Here is a 20,771-nt window from a genome sequence, read left to right on the forward strand (position 1 = left end):
TCCCTGACCCCTCCCAGATCTTGCATGGGCACTCTGCCACCACCTTGTCCCAAAAGAGATAGAGGCTTCCTCTCAGATAGCAGGCAGGCAAGGGTTTGTCTGGGGTGCAGATAAAATGGGAACAGAAGGGGCCTTTCTAGGTGCTTCTAATGTCAACATTGTGGACATCCCTCCCACCTTTTTTTTTAACGTTTATTTACTTATGAGAGAGCAGGGGAGGGGCAGAGAAAGAGGGAGACACAGAATCTGAAGCAGGCTCCAGGCTCTGAGCCATCAGCACAGAGCCCGACGCGGGGCTCGAACCCACGAACTGCGAGACCATGACCCGAGCCGAAGCCAGACGCTTAACCGACTGAGCCACCCAGGCGCCCCTATCCCCCTCCCCTTTTTTAATGTTTATTTACTTTGAGAGAGAGAGAGAGAGCCTGAGCAGGGGAGGGACAGAGAGAAAGGAGAGAGTTGAGAGAGAGAGACAGAGACAGAGAGAGAGACAGAGAGAGGGACAGAGAGAATCCCAAGCAGCATCCATATTACCAGCACAGAGCCCAACTTGGGGCTTGAACACATGAACTGTGAGATCATGACCTGAGGTGAAATCGAGTCAGACACTTAACCGACTGAGCCACGCAGGTGCCCCTGGGCATTCCCCTTCTGGATCTCAGGGTCCATTCACAGGTTTTAAGCTTCAGAATGAACTTAAACTTAGAAACAGAGAAAACCAGAGAATCTGGAGAGCATCAAACAGACCCCCCACCCACCCTGCCCGGCTTCCGTGGCTTTGATCCTGGGATCACAGGAGTCACAGACTCCTGGTCTGAATCCAAACCCCAACTCTTTCTCAACCCTGTCTGAACAAGCCCACCCAGAAAAAGCCTTCCTCCACCTTTCTGCTCCCCCTACCAACCCAGCTATACGCCCAAAGACCAGGACAATAGGGGATGAGAGTCTACCCCCACCTGCCTGGTAGCAGAGAGCTTGTGTCTCTTCCCAGGAGGAAAGTAGCAGCAATGACAAACCTCCATCCACTGCTTTACTACTCAAAGCTCCTATAGCATTTGATTCCCTGCCCCTTCCCCCCACAAGCATCCTGTAAGATAGAGATCATAAGTAATTAGCACACCCCTGTTACGGATGAGAAGATTCGTGTCCAGAAAGTTCAAATACCTTGTGTAGGTTGCTCAGTCATAAGTGGGGAGCTGGGTCTCAAATCCAGACTTTCTGATCTTTTCTTTCTTTCTTTCTTTCTTTCTTTCTTTCTTTCTTTCTTTCTTTTTCTTTCTTTCTTCTCTTTTTCTCATTCTCTTGTGCTTGCTCTTTGCTAGGACTTAGTGATAAACAAGTTCAAATGTCCAGATTTTTTTAACGTTTATTTATTTTGAGAGAGAGAATGAGTGTAAGCAGGGGAGGGGCAGAAAGAGGGAGAGAGAATCCCAACCCCAACATGGGGCTTAATCCCCCAAACCGTGAGATCATGACGAGCTGAAATCAAGAGTCAGATGCTTAACTGACTGGGCCACCCAGGTGCCCCTGTCCAGATTGTAATGGGTTCATGATTTCACTATTTTCATTTCACAAGGAATCCAAAGATCCTTTATTAACCCAGGCTGATAAAACAGTTAGTGCTAAGTAGGGAGTACTTTCTAGGACCTCAAATCACAGAAGTTCGGAAGTCACCAGCTGAGCCTTCAGACCCACGTTTATGATTCATTTCCTTCTTTAGGGGCTCCTGCTCTCTCTCCCAGTGACTCACCCTCCCTCCACTTTCCCGCTTCTTAGCTGTGCCCGTCCACTGCCTCCCCACAGCCTCACCAGAATCATCCTACCTGTCCTCAGGGTGACCAGAGAGGAAAGCCACAGCACTGGGGAGAAATGAAGCTCAATCTCTTGGGGTTAGATGGTTCCAGCATCCAATCTGGGTGGGGCACTGGAGCTCTGGAGGGAGAGCAAAGTTGGGTTCAGGCAGGAGAAGATGCACCAGAAAGGCCAAGGCTGGCTCTGGCCACAGTTCCCAAGTTGGGTGCAGGAGTGAGGGAGGTATGGGAGGGTCAAGCAGGGCCCACGGCAGGGAGGAAAAGCCGCATTGGTGACGGGCCTGGGCAGACTGCAGACACAGAGCACAGACCCTGCTGGACCAAAGCAGGGGACGCTGGGCAATCACAGACCCTGAAGAGCTGGGTTCAGGGGTTCCTGTGATTACTGTCACAGCCTCAGTACAGAAGCCAGACGTCAAGTTCAAGCTTGCTGGTTTCTGGCAATGCAACCAACAAGGGCAAGTAGAAAAAGGCATTGATGAGAAGTTGGGATCACAGAATGAAACAGCAGAAACCAAAGTCAGAAAGGTGGGACAAAGGGCAGCTGAGGGGACCGGGAGAGCAAGCAGTGACCCAGCATCTGCCAGGTGGCAGCATGACTCTGGCACGAGTCAGCACCAGCCACGCTTCTTTGGCTCTCGCCTCAGTCCACGCAGAAGCCAAAGTCCGGATGAAGTCACTTGCCCTCACACCTGGCTAGTGAGGGCTGCTTCCCCTAGAACACACATGACCTCAGACACGTGGAAGGAAATGGGGCTGCTGCATCCAGAAAAAAAGAGTGAACACTGAGAGGACAGGGAACTGAAAAATCTGAGGGACCAGTCTACAGATCTCTCCTCAAAATGAGGATTTGAGTTCCTCGGTGGCTAAGTGTCCAAAAGATACTGTGCCGAATTGCCAAACGAGTCCCGGCCACTTCCTGTAATGTAGAACTTCTGGGACTTTCTTTCAGCCAACACCCCTGGTCATAGTGGAACAAGAAATGTAGCACTCTGGATATGGTTACTGTTTGGGTAGTGACATTCTCACTGTAGACTTCCTGCCAAGCCTCACTCAAGTGTCTACGCCCACCCACACGCATATGGAGACCCCGCCGGCAGCAGTCCCCCGGGGGCCCACCCAGCCCACCATAACTTCATACCCAGGAGTGAGAAGCGTTAGCCAAGGGCTAGCATTCCTCCCCAACTGGACCAACCAATGTCCCTCCTCACAGGGCAGTAATACGTGAGCGTGGGACGCAGCACCGAATTCTTAAAGACTGACAACAACTCAATGTTCATCAAGAGATGATATCTTATGGGTGCCTGGGTGGCTCAGTTGGTTGAGTATCTGACTCTTGATTTTGGCTCAGGTCATGATCTCACGGGTTCATGAGACTGAGCCCCGCATCAGTCTCTGTGCTGACAACGCAGAGCCTGCTTGGGATCCTCTCTCTCCATCACTCTCTCCTCTCTCTCTTGTCTTTTCCCTGCTCGTGCTCTCTCTCTCTCTCTCTCTCTCTCTCTCAAAATAAATAAACTTTTTTAAAAAAAGGAAGATGAGGAGCACCGGGTGACTCAGTCAGTTGAGCATCTGACTCTTGATTTCAGCTTAGGTCATGATCTCATGGTTTCATGGGTTCAAGCCCTGTGTAGGGCTCTGCACTGACAGCACAGAACCTGCTTGAGATTCTCCCTCTCTCAATGCCCCTCCCCTGCTCGCACTCTCTCTGTCTCTCTCAAAATAAATAACTTAAAAAAAATAAAGAGATGATATCTTAAATCATGGTTCATTCACCAGTCAGCCATCAAAACACGTAAGGCAGCTCTCTGTTTGTATTATAACGAAATGATCTCTAATCTATGCGGCAAAAAGTCATGCATCAAACATTGCACAGTGAATGACATCGTTTGTATAAAAAATGCACACATATTTTGGTCCCTCTCGCATGTAAATGTGGCCAGGATAAAATTATTGAAGTATAAGCGTTCAGAGTTTCCCATCGCCCCCTCAGAAAAAGGGAGCTCCACAGGCAGTGGGAGAAGAGGGAGGAGCAAGATGGAGTTAAGGAGACAGAGTCTGGAAGAAAGATAGAGAGGGGTGCCTGGGTGGCTCAGGCAGTTAAGCATCCGACTCTTGATTTCTGCTCAGGTCATGATCTCACAGTTCGTGGGTTTGAGCCCCACATCAGGTGCTGCACATCAGGAGCCCCGCATCAGGAGACTGCTTGGGATTCTCTCTCTGCCCCTCCCCTGCTTACATGTGTACACACAAACTCTCTTTCTCTCTCTCTCTTTCAAAGACAATAAATAAATATTAGGGTGCCTGGGTGGCTCAGTTGGTTGGGTGACCGACTTCGGCTCAGGTCATGATCTCACAGTTTGTGAGTTCGAGCCCCGCGTCGGGCTCTGTGCTGACAGCTTGGAGCCTGGAGCCTGCTTCGGATTCTACCTCTCTCTACCCCTTCCCTGCTCACGATCTATGTCTCTCTACCTCTCAATAATAGATAAACATTAAAAAAAAAAATTTTTTTTAAAGAAAGATAGAGACTTTGGGGTACAGATGAAAGAAGACTTTTTTTATGAGACAGAGAGAGAAAGAGACAGAGCATGAGTGGGGGAGGGGCAGAGAGAGAGGAAGACACAGAATCTGAAGCAGCTCCAGGCTCCAAGCTGTCAGCACAGAGCCCGATGCGGGGCTTGAACTCACGAACTATGAGATCATGATCTGAGCCAAAGTGTGATTCTGGGTGTTCATCCGGCCTGCAGAGGCTCCCAGCTGTGAGCTCTCCAGAGGCGATGTGAGCACCTAAGATTGTCTGACAGAAAACAGCAATTTCCCTTGCTTACAACCAAGAATCCTGACTGAGACGTGTGTGTGCTGTGTATCTCTCTCCTCAGCGCTCGCAAGAGACCTTCAGTAAAGCCCTACACTATTTTCACATGCAAGGCCACGTTTGTGTTTCTTACAGACATACCTCTGTGGTGAGGCAAGAAGGTGGGGGCTGGTGTTATTTGGGTTACAGACAACATGCATACTGGACATTGCAAATGCGGGGCAAGAGTCTCCCCACCCTTCCCAGCGGCTGCCCTGAGGAATGAGGACAATGTGGGGAAGAAGACTTCTTCTCATTTGACATTTCTTCTGTACTGTTTGAATCTGGTTTTGCCATATTCGTGTATTATTTTTAAATGTTTTTACAGTCTAAAATAAGCACTTAAAAAAGAAATGTGATGCATCCACAAATACATCAGAGTGCCTACATGAGAAAAAAGATAAAGTAAAATATGCATTCTGGCAAAAAGTGTGGCCTTTGGAAGATGCAAATGGGGAGGAATTGGTAGCCTGCTAAAATCAGGCGAAAATCTTAATTTAGTGGGCTGTCAGGACTGCACAGTTTTTTAAGTTTTTTATTTGGCGTCTCTGGTTGTTACTTTATATTACTTATGCAATAAATGATTATTTTTAACATCACCTTAAACAACCAGCAGAAGCGTGGTTTGCTCTATAACAGACCTAAGGCAAAGGAGGGGGCAGGGAAAAGGGAAAAAGGGCCCGGGCTAGCAGGAAGGGGTGGGAAATGAGGATCTAGAACCTACAGAGAAGGCCTCCACAGGCCCGGAAGGGGGAATGGAAAAGGCCATCTCTGGCCCAGTTAAAAATAAGAGAGTGATTCTAAAAAGTGTGGCATACCCACACATGGAATATTATTCAGCAACAAAAAGAAAAATACTACTGATTCTCATGGCAACACAGAGGAACCTCACAAACATATTGAATGACAGACACAAAAGAATACACACTGCCTGATGTAATGTATGGGAAATTCTAGAAAAGGCAAAACTGTCACAGAAAGCAGGAATGAAAGAAACTGACCTCAAAGGTGGAAGAGGGGGGTGCCTGGGTGGCTCAGTCGGTTAAGCATCTGACTTCAGCTCAGGTCATGATCTCACAGTTCATGAGTTCGAGCCCCACGTCAGGCTCTGTGCTGACAGCTCAGAGCCTGGAACCTGCTTCAAATTCTGTGTCTCCCCCTCTCTCTGCCCCTCCCCTGCTCATGCTCTGTCTCTCTCTGTCTCAAAAATAAATTTAAAAAAAAATTTTTTTTTAATTTTTTTAAAAAAAAAGGTGGAAGAGGGAGGTGGTGTGATGGGAATTTGCTCTCTCACAATTCAGCTGATATTTACACTGACATATATACATTTGTCAAAACTCATCATACTGCATACTTAAAACAGGGGCCTTTTATAGATGCAAAGTATACTTCCATAAAAGTGATTTTTTAAAACAGAGGAGGGGATTTTGAATGAACTGATATGCTGGGGTATATTTCCTCTTGTGTTTGTGCTTGGTGGTATTTATGAATGAATGATAGAAGCGTATGACTCCCGTGGTTGCCCATTTGGATTCAGGGCATGACCAGATGGATGCAAAGTTTTCAAGCATCAGAGAGAAGAGCAAACAGAGCCTCTATCCACCTCTCTACATCCCTGGCCCAGGCACCAAAGGATACCAGGCAAACGTGAGCAGGCAAAATAACTCTCCTCTCCCTACCCACCCTTCAGGAAAGGAGGGGAGACAGTTCTTGATTATTGCCCTTAGCAGGGCCCACTGCCTGGCCCTGAATTCGGGAAAAGCATCATCAGGAAAGCATCAGGTGTGTGGGCTGGCCAGAGCTTCCATTTTATTTTCGATATTTGCTGTTCATCCCTACTGGGAAATCGGTGAGCAACATCATGAAAAGTAGACCCAAGAAAATAATGATCGTGACGGCTGCCGTCAGCTGCACGTTCCATTCCATCTCCCAGGGCAACCCACCCAGTGAGCACCTCCGCCCAGTACAGTCAGTGGCCTGACCCCACTCTCGGGGTGGGGAGAGAAACCAAGGAGGCCACAGACCCTTGCCCTTAACTCACTCACTCACTCATTCTTCGCTCGAGGTCCAGAGTCCTGCACCCAGGCCCTACCCATCATCCTTGATCTGCAGGTCCTGGGGCGAGAGGCAGGGCGGCCCAGCAGGAACTGTCCTTAACACCTGACTTCAAAATGGTGTGCAGGCACTCATTTGGGCAGTGCATCTAGAGAGGCGGAGCAGTACAGAAAAGATAGGTACGAACTTCCAGTTATAAAATAAATAAATCATGGAGATGGAGAGTACTACATAGGGAATATGGTCAGTAAGATTATAACAACTTCGCATGGCAACAGATGGTAGCGACACTAATCGCGGTGAGCATAGTATAATGTGTATAATTGTCAAATCACCATGCTGCACACCTGAAACTAATATAATATTTCAACTATTCTTCAATTTAAAAAAATGTTTAGGGGCACCTGGGTGGCTCAGTTGTTTGAGCGTCTGACTTCACCGCAGGTCACGATCTCACAGTTAGTGGGTTCGAGCCCCGCATCGGGCTCACTGCTATGGGCGCAGAGCCTGCTTGGGATCCTTCGTCCCCCTCTCCCTGCCCCTCCCCCACTTGTGCTCACTCGCTCTCTCTCTTCCTCTCTCTCAAAAATAAACATTAAAGGGGCGCCTGGGTGGCGCAGTCGGTTAAGCGGCCGACTTCAGCCAGGTCACGATCTCGCGGTCCGTGAGTTCGAGCCCCGCGTCGGGCTCTGGGCTGATGGCTCGGAGCCTGGAGCCTGTTTCCGATTCTGTGTCTCCCTCTCTCTCTGCCCCTCCCCCGTTCATGCTCTGTCTCTCTCTGTCCCAAAAATAAATAAAAAACGTTAAAAAAAAAAAAAATTAATAAAAATAAAAATAAATTTTTTAATTTTTTTTTTAACGTTTTATTTATTTTTGAGACAGAGAGAGACAGAGCATGAACGGGGGAGGGGCAGAGAGAGAGGGAGACACAGAATCGGAAACAGGCTCCAGGCTCCGAGCCATCAGCCCAGAGCCCGACGCGGGGCTCGAACTCACGGACCGCGAGATCGTGACCTGAGCTGAAGTCGGCCGCTCAACCGACTGAGCCACCCAGGCGCCCCAAAACAAAAATTTTTTTAAAAGGGTGTGAGGAACACCTTTCTTACCCTGATGGTAAAAGAGGAGCAGTCAAGAAGGAGAGGTTACCATGAGTTCCAGCTCCAGCCAGCTCCTGGCAGTTCCACATGGATATATATATATGTCCATATATATATATATATATATATATATATATATATATATATATATATATCCATATATATATATATATATATGTCCATATATATATATGTCCATATATATATATATGTCTATATATGTCCATATATATGTCTATATATGTATGTATATGTATATATGTATATATGTGTATATATGTACATATATGTATATATACATATGTGTATATGTATATATGTACATATATGTATATATGTACATATATATATGTATATATTATATATATATATATGTATATCCCCATATATATATATGTGTTAGAACAAGAAGATAGGCTTTGGGCCAAGGGCAGATTCATATTTTTATCCAGGGAATTTAAGATTGCAAGGGCTTTTTGATGAGAATATTCTCAGAAGCTCCAAAGATTAACGGCAGTTGCAGCTAAGTGAAAAGAAAATTAATAATGCTCATTAAGCACATTGACAACCTACGTGTATTTGTAGCCTTAAGATTCACAGCGCTTTCACTTAAATCATCACACTTGATCTTCACAGCAACTTTCAAGACAGGGAACATATTATTTTCCAGGCTCAAGGTCATGCTGTAAAATTTTATACCAATTCAGAAAAGCACTTTGAAGATCTAGTTCACAGACAAAACTCTTTGGACAGAGAGAGGGGTGTCTCTGTCATAGAATTGGCTATGATATCTTTGTGGCACTTGTGGAGACATCGTGGAAGGTCTCTATGGTGAGCAGAGGGCTGGTTTCACACATGGTGTTTCCATTCTTGGTCTCCTGCTCTGCTCAGCAGCACTATCTCTGCCTGGGTAACCTGCACCTTGCTCTATCTCCTGGCTTACATGCTTGAGCTATGAGTTCATGTTTGGTAGGTAGTTGCTTTTATTGTAATACAGTGTTCATTAGAGGGGCGTCTGGGTGGCTCAGTTGGTTAATCGTTGGACTCTTGATTTCAGCTCAGGTCATGATCTCACAGTTTGTGTGTTGGAGCCCCACCTTGGACTCTGTGCTGACAGTGTGGAGCCTGCTTGGGATTCTCTCTCTCCCTCTCTCTTTGCCCCTCCCGCCCTGTGCTCACTCTCTCTCTAAATTTTAAAAATAGTTAAAAAAAATCACCAAAATTCATAGATCATACCAAATAATCTCTGGGTTGGCCACGTCCAGGGAAAACCAGCCTGTAGACCCCAGCCAGAGAGCAGGACCCTGGCATGGGGACAGGCCCCTAAAGATCCCACTGGCCTGGGAACAGTAGGGGAAGTCCTTCAATACAGGGAAAAATGTGTATCCAACCTGCCTCCCAAAAATGCTGGGGAAATAGTACTCTGGTAGATACATACTGTCATCATATGATAAGATATACATGTTATCATATCATAAATGCACACACATTATCATCCTATAATATTAATACTATCATTATTTTTATGGATGTCTTTTCTTCTTTCTACGGGGCATTTTAAGTCTCTCTAGAGGGGCCAAGCCTCACAGAAACACAAAATGCTGTGCACAGATGAACACCAAGGTTTAAGAAGATTGGCAGGTGGGTCCTCAAGAAGGTCTCCAGGAATCTGTTATCTGAGCGGCTTGTCAGGGAGACCTACTCACCCGAGACCCACAGCCCAGGCTGTCCTGCTGCTGAGAGATAACTTGACCTGTCTCTTCTAGCCTCCAGGGTCCCCTCCCTACTCTGAACCCTGCTGCACTAGCCAGCTTGTCACTGCACTAGAACTGAATTGGTTTTGTCTCCCCTGCTTGCCTGTGAGCTCCAAAGAGGCCGGGACTGTGCCTCGGGCTGTGGAGGACAGCAGGTATCATGGGAGGAGCAGCTAAGGAGGAGAGGGAAGGCTGGGTCTGTCCTCGTTCTGCCAGGCACAACTGTGGGTCCTCTGCGCCTCTATTTTTCCTGCTTTAAGGGGATGGGGGGGGGGGGTGGAGGGGTGGGGATAAGTCCTGCCTACCTTGTAGAGCTTGGAACTGCACTGCCCGGGATGGCAGCCACCAGCCAGGTGGGGCTATGGAGAACTCGAGGTGTGGCTGGTGTGATCTGAGGAGTGGTCTAAGTATAAAATATACACCAGACATCAAAGACTCAGCACCAAAAAACAAATATAAATCTCTCAATAATTTCGTATTGATTACATGGTAAAATAATATTTTTGATATTTGCTTAAATCCACTATGTCATTAAAACTCGTTTCACCTGTTTCTTTTTACTCTGCAAAATGCGGCTGCTAGACCTGTCGCAATTATGTGCAGTTCCCATTATACTTCTATCAGGGCTAATTTAGAAATCCAAGAAGGTGCAGTAAAGAGCTATTCAGATGGTCAGTTACCACAACCTTATTTCTTCTGTTTCCTTCTCCTACACCTCACAGCCTGTAGGCACACCCAGGCAGGCTCAGAAAATCCCTGTCAGACAAAACATGGGCATTTTTCAGCTGAATGTGTCAGGTAGTCCAAATCCACCTTCCCTCCCACAGCGAGGAGAACAAAGAATCTGAAACCTGAAGCAAATTAAATGATATCCCCTGATGATCCACCAGCAGGACAAGATAATCCTTTCCCCAGGAGTTTTGGGACTTTTTGGTTGCAGCAGCATCTTCTGAATATCTTTTTTAAATTAGCTTTTCCATTGATAAAACTTTTGTTCCATCATTCACAGATTCCTTCTCCCCTTCACACTCTGTCCAGTTTTCCTCAGCAGTGACTTAATTAATAAAGGAGCTCTGGGTTCCCTGTACACACAAAGGCCCAGGGGTTAGCAGAGTCCAGTTAAAGCGGCCCTGGACAGGAAAGCATCAAACCTAAATGATGTCCCTCTCACTGGACTTCAGCTTGCTAAGCTCTAAAATGGGCCCTGACACCTCTCTACCTTGTATTTGGCCAAAACCCGAGTGATGGAAGAAACATTTGTAAATATTTTATAAATTATCTGTCATAAATTTTTAAGGCCCACACTGCTCTTTTTTTTTCTTCAGATTTTATTTATTTATTTTTTTAACGTTTATTTATTTTTGAGACAGAGAGAGACAGAGCATGAACGGGGGAGGGTCAGAGAGAGGGAGACACAGAATCCGAAACAGGCTCCAGGCTCTGAGCTGTCAGCACAGAGCCCGACACGGGGCTCAAACTCACGGACCGCGAGATCATGACCTGAGCCAAAGTCAGCCACTTAACCGCCTGAGCCATCCAGGCGCCCCTCTTAAGATTTTATTTTTAAGTAATCTCTACACCCAACCTGGGGCTTGAACTCACAACCCCAAGATCAAGGGTCGCATGCTCTACTGACTGAGCCAGCCAGGCGCCCCCCACACTGCTAACTCTTAATGGATAAGAATGAGGGAATGTTCTGGCACAAAATCTTCACAGGATTCATCAGCCTTTGACAGCAGCAGCAGATACTGTAGGCATCTGAGAGCCTACCTCATCCAATCCACATTTTATAGATGAGAAGACCAAGGCCACAGAGGAGGAAGAATGGGAGCTGGTCCAAAGACCAGAAGCCAAGACTGCAAACCCCTGGCAGAGCACCTGGCTAGTACTCTACAACCATTTTGCTTAATATTTTTAAGATAACAGGGGCACCTGGGTGACTCAGTCAGTTAAGCAAGTCTGACTCTCAGTTTTGGCTCAGATAATGATCTCACGGTTTTGTGGGTTTGAGTCCCGCATCAGGCTCTCTGCTGACAATATGGACACCTGCTTGGGATTCTCTCTCTCTCTCTCCCTCTTTATACCCCTCCCCCGCTCATGCTGTCTCTGTCTCTCTCAAAATAAATAAACTTAAAATTTTTTTAAGATAACATTCATTTCTTATCACAAAGTAGCACCTTTTAGAAATATCTGAAAATACACACACAAAAAATAACCCATAATCCAGTTCCCCCCAACCAGAGATAATCCCATCAACTGCTTGCTGTCTTTACTTGGTCTTTTTTCTATTTTCAAATAAATACATGATTTTTTTCTTTTACTATAAATTTTGTGATTTTTTCCCCTTCTGAATAAATAGTAAATATTCATCCCAGTGAACTATCCTTTCTGCAATTGCTACATTATCATTGATGACTCCATGGTATTCCACTGAGTGGATGTTTAACTGTCTCTTGATTATTGGGCATTGACATTTTTCTTCAGTTTATATCTATTACAGTAGTGCTACAATGAGAGGTTTTGTAGGTTTTTCTTTTCTTTCTTGAATACTTTGGTGATAGTTTTTCTTATAATATTGACAACTGCCCCCCAAAATGATGTAACTTTACATTCCTTCCACAACACATGAGAGTACCCATTTCTCCAACTCTCCTAACATGGATGGAGTTTTATCATCTTTTCATTTTTTCCAGTTTCATGGGTAAACAAAGTACCTACCCTTACATTTGTATTTCTCTGCTTATTGCTAAAATTAAACATTGTTCAGGGGGTTATTGACCACTTATATTTCTTTTCTTAATAACCTTCCTATTCATACATTTTCACTGTTCATTTTTCTACTGTAGTCTATTATCTTTTTTTTCATTATTTCTAATAGCTCTTTATATATTAAGAATAATACAAAAGCCAGACAAGGACACTACTGGAAAAAAAAAGTTACAGACCAGTATCCAGTATTATTCAGCCATAAAAAAGAATGAAATTTTACCATTTGTGACAACATGGATGAAACTTGAGGGTATTATGCTAAATGAAATAAGTCAGACAGAGAAAGACAAAATATATGATCTCATTCATTTATATGTGAAATCTAAAAAAAAAAAAAAAAAAAAAAATCCAAGCTCATAGATACACAGAACAAATTAGTGGTTGCCAGAGGTGGCCTGGGAGTGGGCGAAGTGGGTGAAGGCAGTCAAAAAGTACAAACTTCCAGGGGTGCCTGGGTAGCTCAATCAGTTGAGCATCCAACTCCTGATTTCAGTTCAAGTCAGGATCTCACGGTTCGTGGGAATGAGCCCTGTGTCAGCCTCTGCACTGAAAGCACAGAACTTGCTTGGGATTCTCTCTCTCTCTCTCTCTCTCTCTGCCCTTCCCCTGCTTGTTCTCTCTCTCTCTCTTTCTCTCTATCTCTCTGTCTCTCTCTCAATAAATAAATAAGCATTAAAAAAAAAAGACTTCAGTTTAAAAAAGTATAAACTTCTAGGTATAAAATAAATAAGTCATGGGGAGGTAATGTATTGCATGGCAACTACAGTTAATAATACTGTAGTGCCTATATGAAAGTTGCTAAGAGAGTAAATCTTAAAAGTTCTCATCACAAGAAAAAAAATACTAGCAAACCAAATTCCACAGAGCCTAAAGATCATACATATATGTCAACTGTACCCCAATAAAGTTGGGGGGGCAGATTGTACACCATGATCAAGTGGGATTTATCCCTAGGATGCAAAAATGGTTCAACATATGCAAATCAATAAACATGATACACCACATTAACAAAATGAAGGATAAAAACAATCATCTCAGTAGATGCAGAAAAAGCACTTGACAAAATTGAATGTACTGTCATGATAAAAACTCTCAAATTGGGTATAGAAGGAATGCACCGCAACACAATAAAGGCCTTATATGACAAGCCACAGCTAACATCATACCCAATGGTGAAAAGCTGAAAACTGTTCCTCAGGAACAAAACAAGAATGCTCACTTGTATTCGACATGGTCCTGGAAGTGCTAGCCGGCAATTGAGCAAGGAAAGGAAACAAAAAGTATCCAAATCAGAAAAGAAGAAGTAAAATTATCTGTTGGTAGATCACATGATATTATATATAAAAAATCCAAGAGGCACCTGGGTGGCTCAGTCGATTAAGCGTCTGACTCTCGATTTCGGCTCAGAACATGATCTCACAGTTTGTGAGTTTTTAAGCCCTGCATCGGGATCTCTGCTGTCAGCGTGGAGCCCACTTCAAATCCTCTGTCTCCCTCTCTCTCTGTCCCTCCCATGCGAGCTCTCTCTCTCTCTCTCTCAAAAATATATAAACATCAATTTTTTTTAAAAATCCTAAAAATCCCAACAAAATATTTAGAATAAAAAAATGACTTCAGTAAAGTTGTGGGACACAAAATCAGCATACAAAACTCAGTTGTGTTTCTATACACTAACAATGAACTATCTGAAAAAGCAATTAAGAAAACAATCCCATTTACAATAGCATCAAAGAGAATAAAATACTTAGTAATAAATTTCACCAAGAAAGTGAAAGATCTGTACACCAAAAACTATAAAACACTGATGAAAGAAATTAAAGAAGACACAAATAAATGGAAAAATAGCCTGTGTTTATAGATCAGAAGAATTAATGTTGTTAAAACGTCCATACTACTCAAAATAATCTACAGGTTCAATGCAATCCCTATCAACATTCCAATAGAAGTTTTTACAAAAATATAAAAAACAATCCTAAAATCTGTACAGGACCAGAAAACATCCCAAATAGGCAAAGCAATCTTGAGAAAGAAGAACAAAGCTAGAGGCATCACACTTCCTGATTTCACACTATATTACAAAGCTATAGTAATCAAAACAGTATGAGATTGGCATAAAAATAAACTCATAGGCCAATGGGACAGAATGCAAAGCCCAGATATAAACCCAATATATGATCAATTAATGGCCAATTAATTTTTGGTCAATTTATTTTTAACAGAGGTGCCAAAAATACACAATACGGAAAGGATAGTCTCTTCAACAAATGATATTAGGAAAACTGGATATTCACATGCAGAGGAATGAAATTAGGCCCTTGTATTATAGTATATATAAAACTCAACCCAAAGTGGGTTAAAGACTTAAATATAAGACCTAAGACTGTAAAACTTCTAGAAGAAAATATAGAGAGCAAGCTCTTCAACACTGGTTTTGGAAATGATTCTTCTGATGACTCTAAAAGCACAGGCAACAAAATTAAAAATAAACAAGTAGGAGTACACAAACCTCCAGAACCAGAGAATAGCTCTACAAACCATATATCTGATAAGGGGTTAATATCCAAAATATATAAGAAGTCATACGCTCAATAGTAATAATAATAATAGTCCAGTTTTAAAATGGTCAAAGAAATTGAATAGGCATACAAATGGCCAACAGATATATGAAAAGGAACTCAACATTACTAACCATCAAGGGAAATGTGAATCAAAACCACAATGAGATATCACCTCATTCCTCTTAGGTTGGCTATCATCAAAAGACAAGAGGGGCACCTGGGTGGCTCAGTCAGTAAGTGTCTGACCATGGCTCAGGTCATGATCTCACAGTTCATGAGTTTGAGCCCCACAATGGGCTCTGTGCTGACAGCTCAGAGCTTAGAGCCTGCTACAGATTCTGCATCTCCCTCTCTCTCTGTCCCTCTCCTGCTCATGCTCTGTCTTCTCTCTCTCTCCCAAAAATAAACAAACATTAAAAAAAAAAATCTTTAATAAAAAAAAAAAAGACAAGAGATAAGTGTTGATGAGGGTGTAGAGAAAAGTGAACTCTTGGGCACTGCTATGGTAAATGTAAATAGGTACAGCCATTATGGGAAACAGTATGGAGATTCCTCAAAAAATTAAAAATAGAACTACCCTATGATCCAGCAATTCCACGTCTTTTTTTTTCTTTTCTTTTCTTTTCTTTTTAGACAGAGAGAGAGAGAGAGAGAAAGCAAGTGAGGGAGAGGTAAGGGGTAAGGGTAAGAGGAGAGAGAGGAGAGAGAGAGAATCTCAAGCAGGATCCATGCTCCATGCAGAGCCCATCATGGGGCTTTATCCCATGACCCTGGGATCATGACCTGAGCTGAAATCAAGAGTTGGTCACTCAACTGACAGAGCCACTCAGGTGCCCCAGCAATCCCACTTCCATGTATATATCCAAAGGAAATAAAATCAGCATCTCAAAAAGATATCTGTACTGCCGAGTTCATGCAGTACTATTCACAACAGCCAAGATATGGAAACAACCAGTGTCAGCTGATAGATGACTAGATAAAGAACTGTGATATATATCTTATGATATATATATTATTCCATTATTATAATATATTCACATAATATATAAAATATATAATGGAATACTGTATTACTTAGCCTTAAAAAAGGAAATCCATGGGTGCCTGGGTAGCTCAGTAGGTTGAAAGACTTTTTTTTTTAAATACTTTTATTTTTCAGAGCAAGAGAGCACAAGCTAGGGAGAGGCAGAGAGAGGGGGGAAGAAAGGATCTGAAGCAGGCTCTGCACTGACAACAGCGAGCCCAATGCAGAGCTGGAACTCACAACTGTGAGATCATGACCTGAGCCAAAGTCAGACACTTAACTGACTGAGCCACCCAGGCGCCTCAGGGACCAATTCTCGATTTTGGGTCAGGTTACAATCTCACAGTTTGTGGGATCAGACCTCATATCGGACTCCATAAATAAATAAACTTAAAAAAAAAAAAAAAAAAAAAAGGAAATTCTGCCATTTGCAATAACATGGATGAACTTGGAGAACTAAGTGAAATAAGCCAGGCATAGAAAGACAAATATTGCATGACATCATTTATATGTAGAATCTAAAATAATCAAATTTAGAGAAACACTTAAGAAATGGTGTTTTCCAAATAATCCAATTAAAAAATGGGCAAAAGACATGAACAGACATTTCTCCAAAGAAGACATACAGATGGCCAAGAGACACATGAAAAGATGTTCATCATCACTTACCATCAGAGAAATGCAAATCAAAACTACGATGAGATATCACTTCACACCTGTCAGAATAGCTAATATTAACAACACAAGAAACAACAGGTGTTGGCAAGGATGTGGAGAAAGAAGAACCCCCTTACACTGTTGGTGGGAATACAGACTGGTACAGCCACTGTGGAAAACAGTACAGAGGTTCCTCAGAAAGTTAAGAATAGAAATACCCTATGCCCCAGCAATCACACTACAGAGTATTTACTCAAAGAATATAGAAACACTAATTCAAAGGGATACATGTACCCCTATGTTTATAGCAGCATTATTTATAATAGCCAAATTATGGAAACAGCCCAAGTATCAACTGATGAATGGATAAAAAAAGATGTAAGATATATACGTATGTGTGCGTATATACACATACACACACACACACATATACACACACATATGTATACACCACATATATAATGGAATATAATGTGTATATATGTACATGTATGTATAGATGTGGTGTATACATACATATAATGGAATATATTGGAAAATATTATTCAGCCATAAAAAAGAAAGAAATACTGCTATTTGCAATGACTTGGGTGGATAGAAAGTATAATGCTAAGCGAAATAAGTCAGAGAAAGACAAATACCATATGATCTCTTGTGTGGAATTTAAGAAACAAAACAAGCAAAGGGGAAAAAGAGAGAAAGAGAGACAAATCAATAGACAGACTCTTAAGTATAGAGAACAAATTGATGGTTACTAGAGGGGAGGTGGATGGGGGGAAGGGTAAAATAGATGATGGGGATATCAAGTGCACTTATCATGATGAGCACTGAGTAACATATAGAATTGTTCAATCACTATATTGTATACCTGAAACTAACAGAACACTGTATGTTAACTGGAATTAAAATTTAAACTTAAAAAAAAAAAAAAAGAAATGCATTTGTCAAAAGTTTGTCTTTCACAGAGGATACTTAATCTTAACTGATCAACTAGGTGGGAAAGGAACAAAAGGGACCTAAGCGGAATCTGGCGCAAAGGAAGCCTTACCTTCCAGTCAAGGAGTCCCAGACTGGGTGGGGCAGGCAGGCACACGACTGCCTGAGGCTGATAGGAGAAAAGGCCTCTGATAGCACCTGGAAGCCACATCCCCAGGATCATCTGGTGAGACCCAAAGGGAAGGAATGATGGAAAACACAAATTGGAGAGAGGGCAGTGTTTTGAGCTGCTGGTATTAAGTAAGGACAGAGGAAGGATGGAGGGACACTTGTAATTATTTACAGGGTATCTAGACTTCCCTTGATCTTGAGTAATTCAATATAGCCCTATAGGGAATTAGTCCTTTAAGCCCAGTGGGCAAATCATACCCACATGGGCGTAACTTGCTTGATGACAGGTCACTTAGGCCCTCCTCACCTCTGGGAAGAAGGGGTCCACCTCTGCTAGGACTATTGGAATGAACAAGTCAGGGCTGCCTTCTCCCATAGTCCTGCAGCCCAGGGGTTCTAGACTTCTCAGAAGCACTTAGGCCATGATTCCCAAGTTGTCCCTCCTCTACATCAGGGACAACAGCTCAAAGTAGTGACTGGCATTTCACAGGTACCAGTTAGGATGGTTTCAGTTTGCAAGAAACAAAATCTGACTCAAACTGGCTTAAACAAGAAATATATAGACCCACGTAATGGAAAAGTCCGCAGGGAGGCCTTCCTTCAGTTATTCAGCAATGTTACAAGGATCTATTTCTATTCTTGGTTCTGTACTTTCTTGTTGCTAGCAGCATCTTGGTTGGATACCTGGGGCTGCTGCGTGCTTCCCTTTGCATTGTGGTGATAATCACACAGCAGAAATCCCCCCAAAAAGTCCTGAGATCCACTCTGATTAGACCACACTTGTTCACATGACCATCCTAGAAGAAGACAGAATTGGCTTATCTTCATTGGCCTAGAGCTGGAACCACTTATGTCCCCCGACAGAGATCTGGGGCTGCTGGGAAGGGGGAAAGGGAGGAGGGAATGGCTACAGAGATGTCCTAAAGTATCCACTGCACCTCTTCCTGAAGGAACTGGAAGGGAAGCAGCCTGGAGCCTAGATCTTGAAATCTGGTGATAAATCTTTGTGTCATTGGAGGAAATTTGCCTCCTAAATCTTAGATGGACCCATAACATCACTTGTCTTTATAACATCCTTATAATTATTTCCCAAGCTCACGATTCAAAAGCCCTTGTCCACCCCAGTGTAAGGCTAAAGAAAGGCCCAGGAAATACATGTGACCTAATCAGGAACTAGAACCCCAACAGCAGGCAAAGAAAGCCAGGTTCTCTCTCACTGCCTATTCCAGCCAGTCCCTCAATAAAGGGCACATACAAGCTCTAAGTGATGGGGGCTGTGTGCAGTGTTTTGTGTCTTGGGACACAAGTTACAGAATGCATAAAGGGCCCTGGTGATGCAGGCTTGCCTGTTAATGGCCACTGTCCATCCTGAGGTACTTGGCTATTCTGTGGTGCCAGGAGGGCTGCTCGGGAGAACCAAGCAGGAAGCAAGCCCCTAGTATTAGCCCAGCAGCCTCACAAAGGCAATTCCAGAAACAGCCTCTCTCTCTCTCTCTTGTTCCAAAGCAGATTTCTCATCTGCTTGTACCAGAAATTTTATATCAAGTAGGCCAGTGAACTCTGCCGTTTGACAGAAAGTTCTGCAAGGTGGGAGTGGGGAGTCCCCTCTTTCACACAGGGTGTGGGCAAACTCAGGCTTGTTATGGCACCATCACAGTTTCCTCCTGCGGTCAGGGGAGACCAAGCTGCCATAGACCATGGGTTTATAACAGGAAGGCCAGAGCTGCAGGCACCGCACCGTGCAGGAAATGGCAGCATTGTCTAGATGATTGTAACTATTCTTACAAATCAGACTGTTTTAGTCCAACACTCCACCTTGGTTCATATGGTTGATATGGAAGACCTCATTAAGGGTACAAGACTCCAGGGGCACCTAGGTGGCTCAGTCAGTTGGGTGTGACTTTGGCTCAGGTCATGATCTCACGGTTCGGGCCCCACATGGGGCTCTGTGCTGACAGCTCAGAGCCTGGAGCCTGCTTTGGATTGTGTGTCTCCCTCTCTGCCCTCCCCTGATCACGCTCTTTCTTGCTTTCAAAAATGAACGGACATTAGAGAGAGAGAGAAAAAAAAATAGGGTGCAAGACTCTAGCAATAAAACCCCAGAAGTGGGGAAGAGGCATCTCCATCTACGAAGCCAACAACCTCACTGTTCTTCAGTTTTCTTTCACTTATTTGTATGGGCTTGAGGACCCCGAAAGCACAGGTCACAGGTTTTAGTAAGGACTCTTTTCTCCAAGCACATGCAGAAGTCTCAGTGGCATTGCCTTTATGGTATCCAGATCTTCTGCTGGCTGCAATTTTCTGAAGGAGCTATCGCCAAAGCGCACAGCCAACGTTTCCACACTTCTTCACTCATTTTCTTAGCACTCCTCCACTGTAAGAGCAGTCCAACTGGCATCTAGTGGTCCATTGAGCTCAGATTTGGGAAGGCTCCCGCCTCACATGTTGAATCTATTCTTTGCGGGCCCCAGATAAAATGTCCCTTTTAACTTTCTCCATCACCATAATGTCATATTCCCTAGTGTACTGTGACCTTGGATTGTTTTCCTAACCCTTAGAATGTCTTAGTCTTCTCATCTGTAATATGTAACTTCCTGAATTATTGTAATGAGTGAAAGCAAAATGAGTGCTAAATCAATGTGAGGTAGGACTAATTTTGTACTACCCTAATATTGATTTCCCCTTGAAAAAAATCTTCTAAAGATTATGACACAGAAAATCTAAATTGCATCTATTTCATAATTACATATTTACTTAGAAATTAAATATTCCAGGGGTGCCTGGGTGGCTGTTCAGTTAAGCGTCTGACTTCGGCTCAGGTCATGATTTGCAGTTCGTGGGTTCGAGCCCCGCATCAGGCTCTGTGCTGACAGCTCGGAGCCTGGAGCCTGCTTCGGATTCTGTGCCTTCCTCTCTCTGCCCCTCCCCTGCTTGTGCTGTCTCAAAAATAAATAAACATTAAAAATTAAAAAAAAAAAAAATTAAATATTTGGGGGCGCCTGGGTGGCTCAGTTGGTTAAGTGTCCGACTTCAGCTCAGGTCATGATCTTGTGGTTTGTGAGTTCAAGCTCCACATCAGACTCTG

At 43.6% G+C, this 20,771-nt stretch overlaps 1 long non-coding RNA gene across 1 annotated transcript; it reads right to left on the reverse strand.

Moving 5' to 3' along the window:
• Positions 1 to 1,282: 1,282 nt before the first annotated feature.
• LOC122216327 lies at positions 1,283 to 9,969 on the reverse strand. The gene is made up of 4 exons (XR_006200831.1): positions 9,877 to 9,969; positions 6,711 to 6,868; positions 1,824 to 1,932; positions 1,283 to 1,324 (listed from the first exon to the last, which is right to left on the reverse strand). It is a non-coding gene; the product is annotated as an uncharacterized LOC122216327 (long non-coding RNA).
• Positions 9,970 to 20,771: the final 10,802 nt, after the last annotated feature.

The sequence above is a fragment of the Panthera leo genome, chromosome A3, assembly GCF_018350215.1.
Source record: "Panthera leo isolate Ple1 chromosome A3, P.leo_Ple1_pat1.1, whole genome shotgun sequence".
Classification (NCBI taxonomy): Eukaryota; Metazoa; Chordata; class Mammalia; order Carnivora; family Felidae; genus Panthera; species Panthera leo.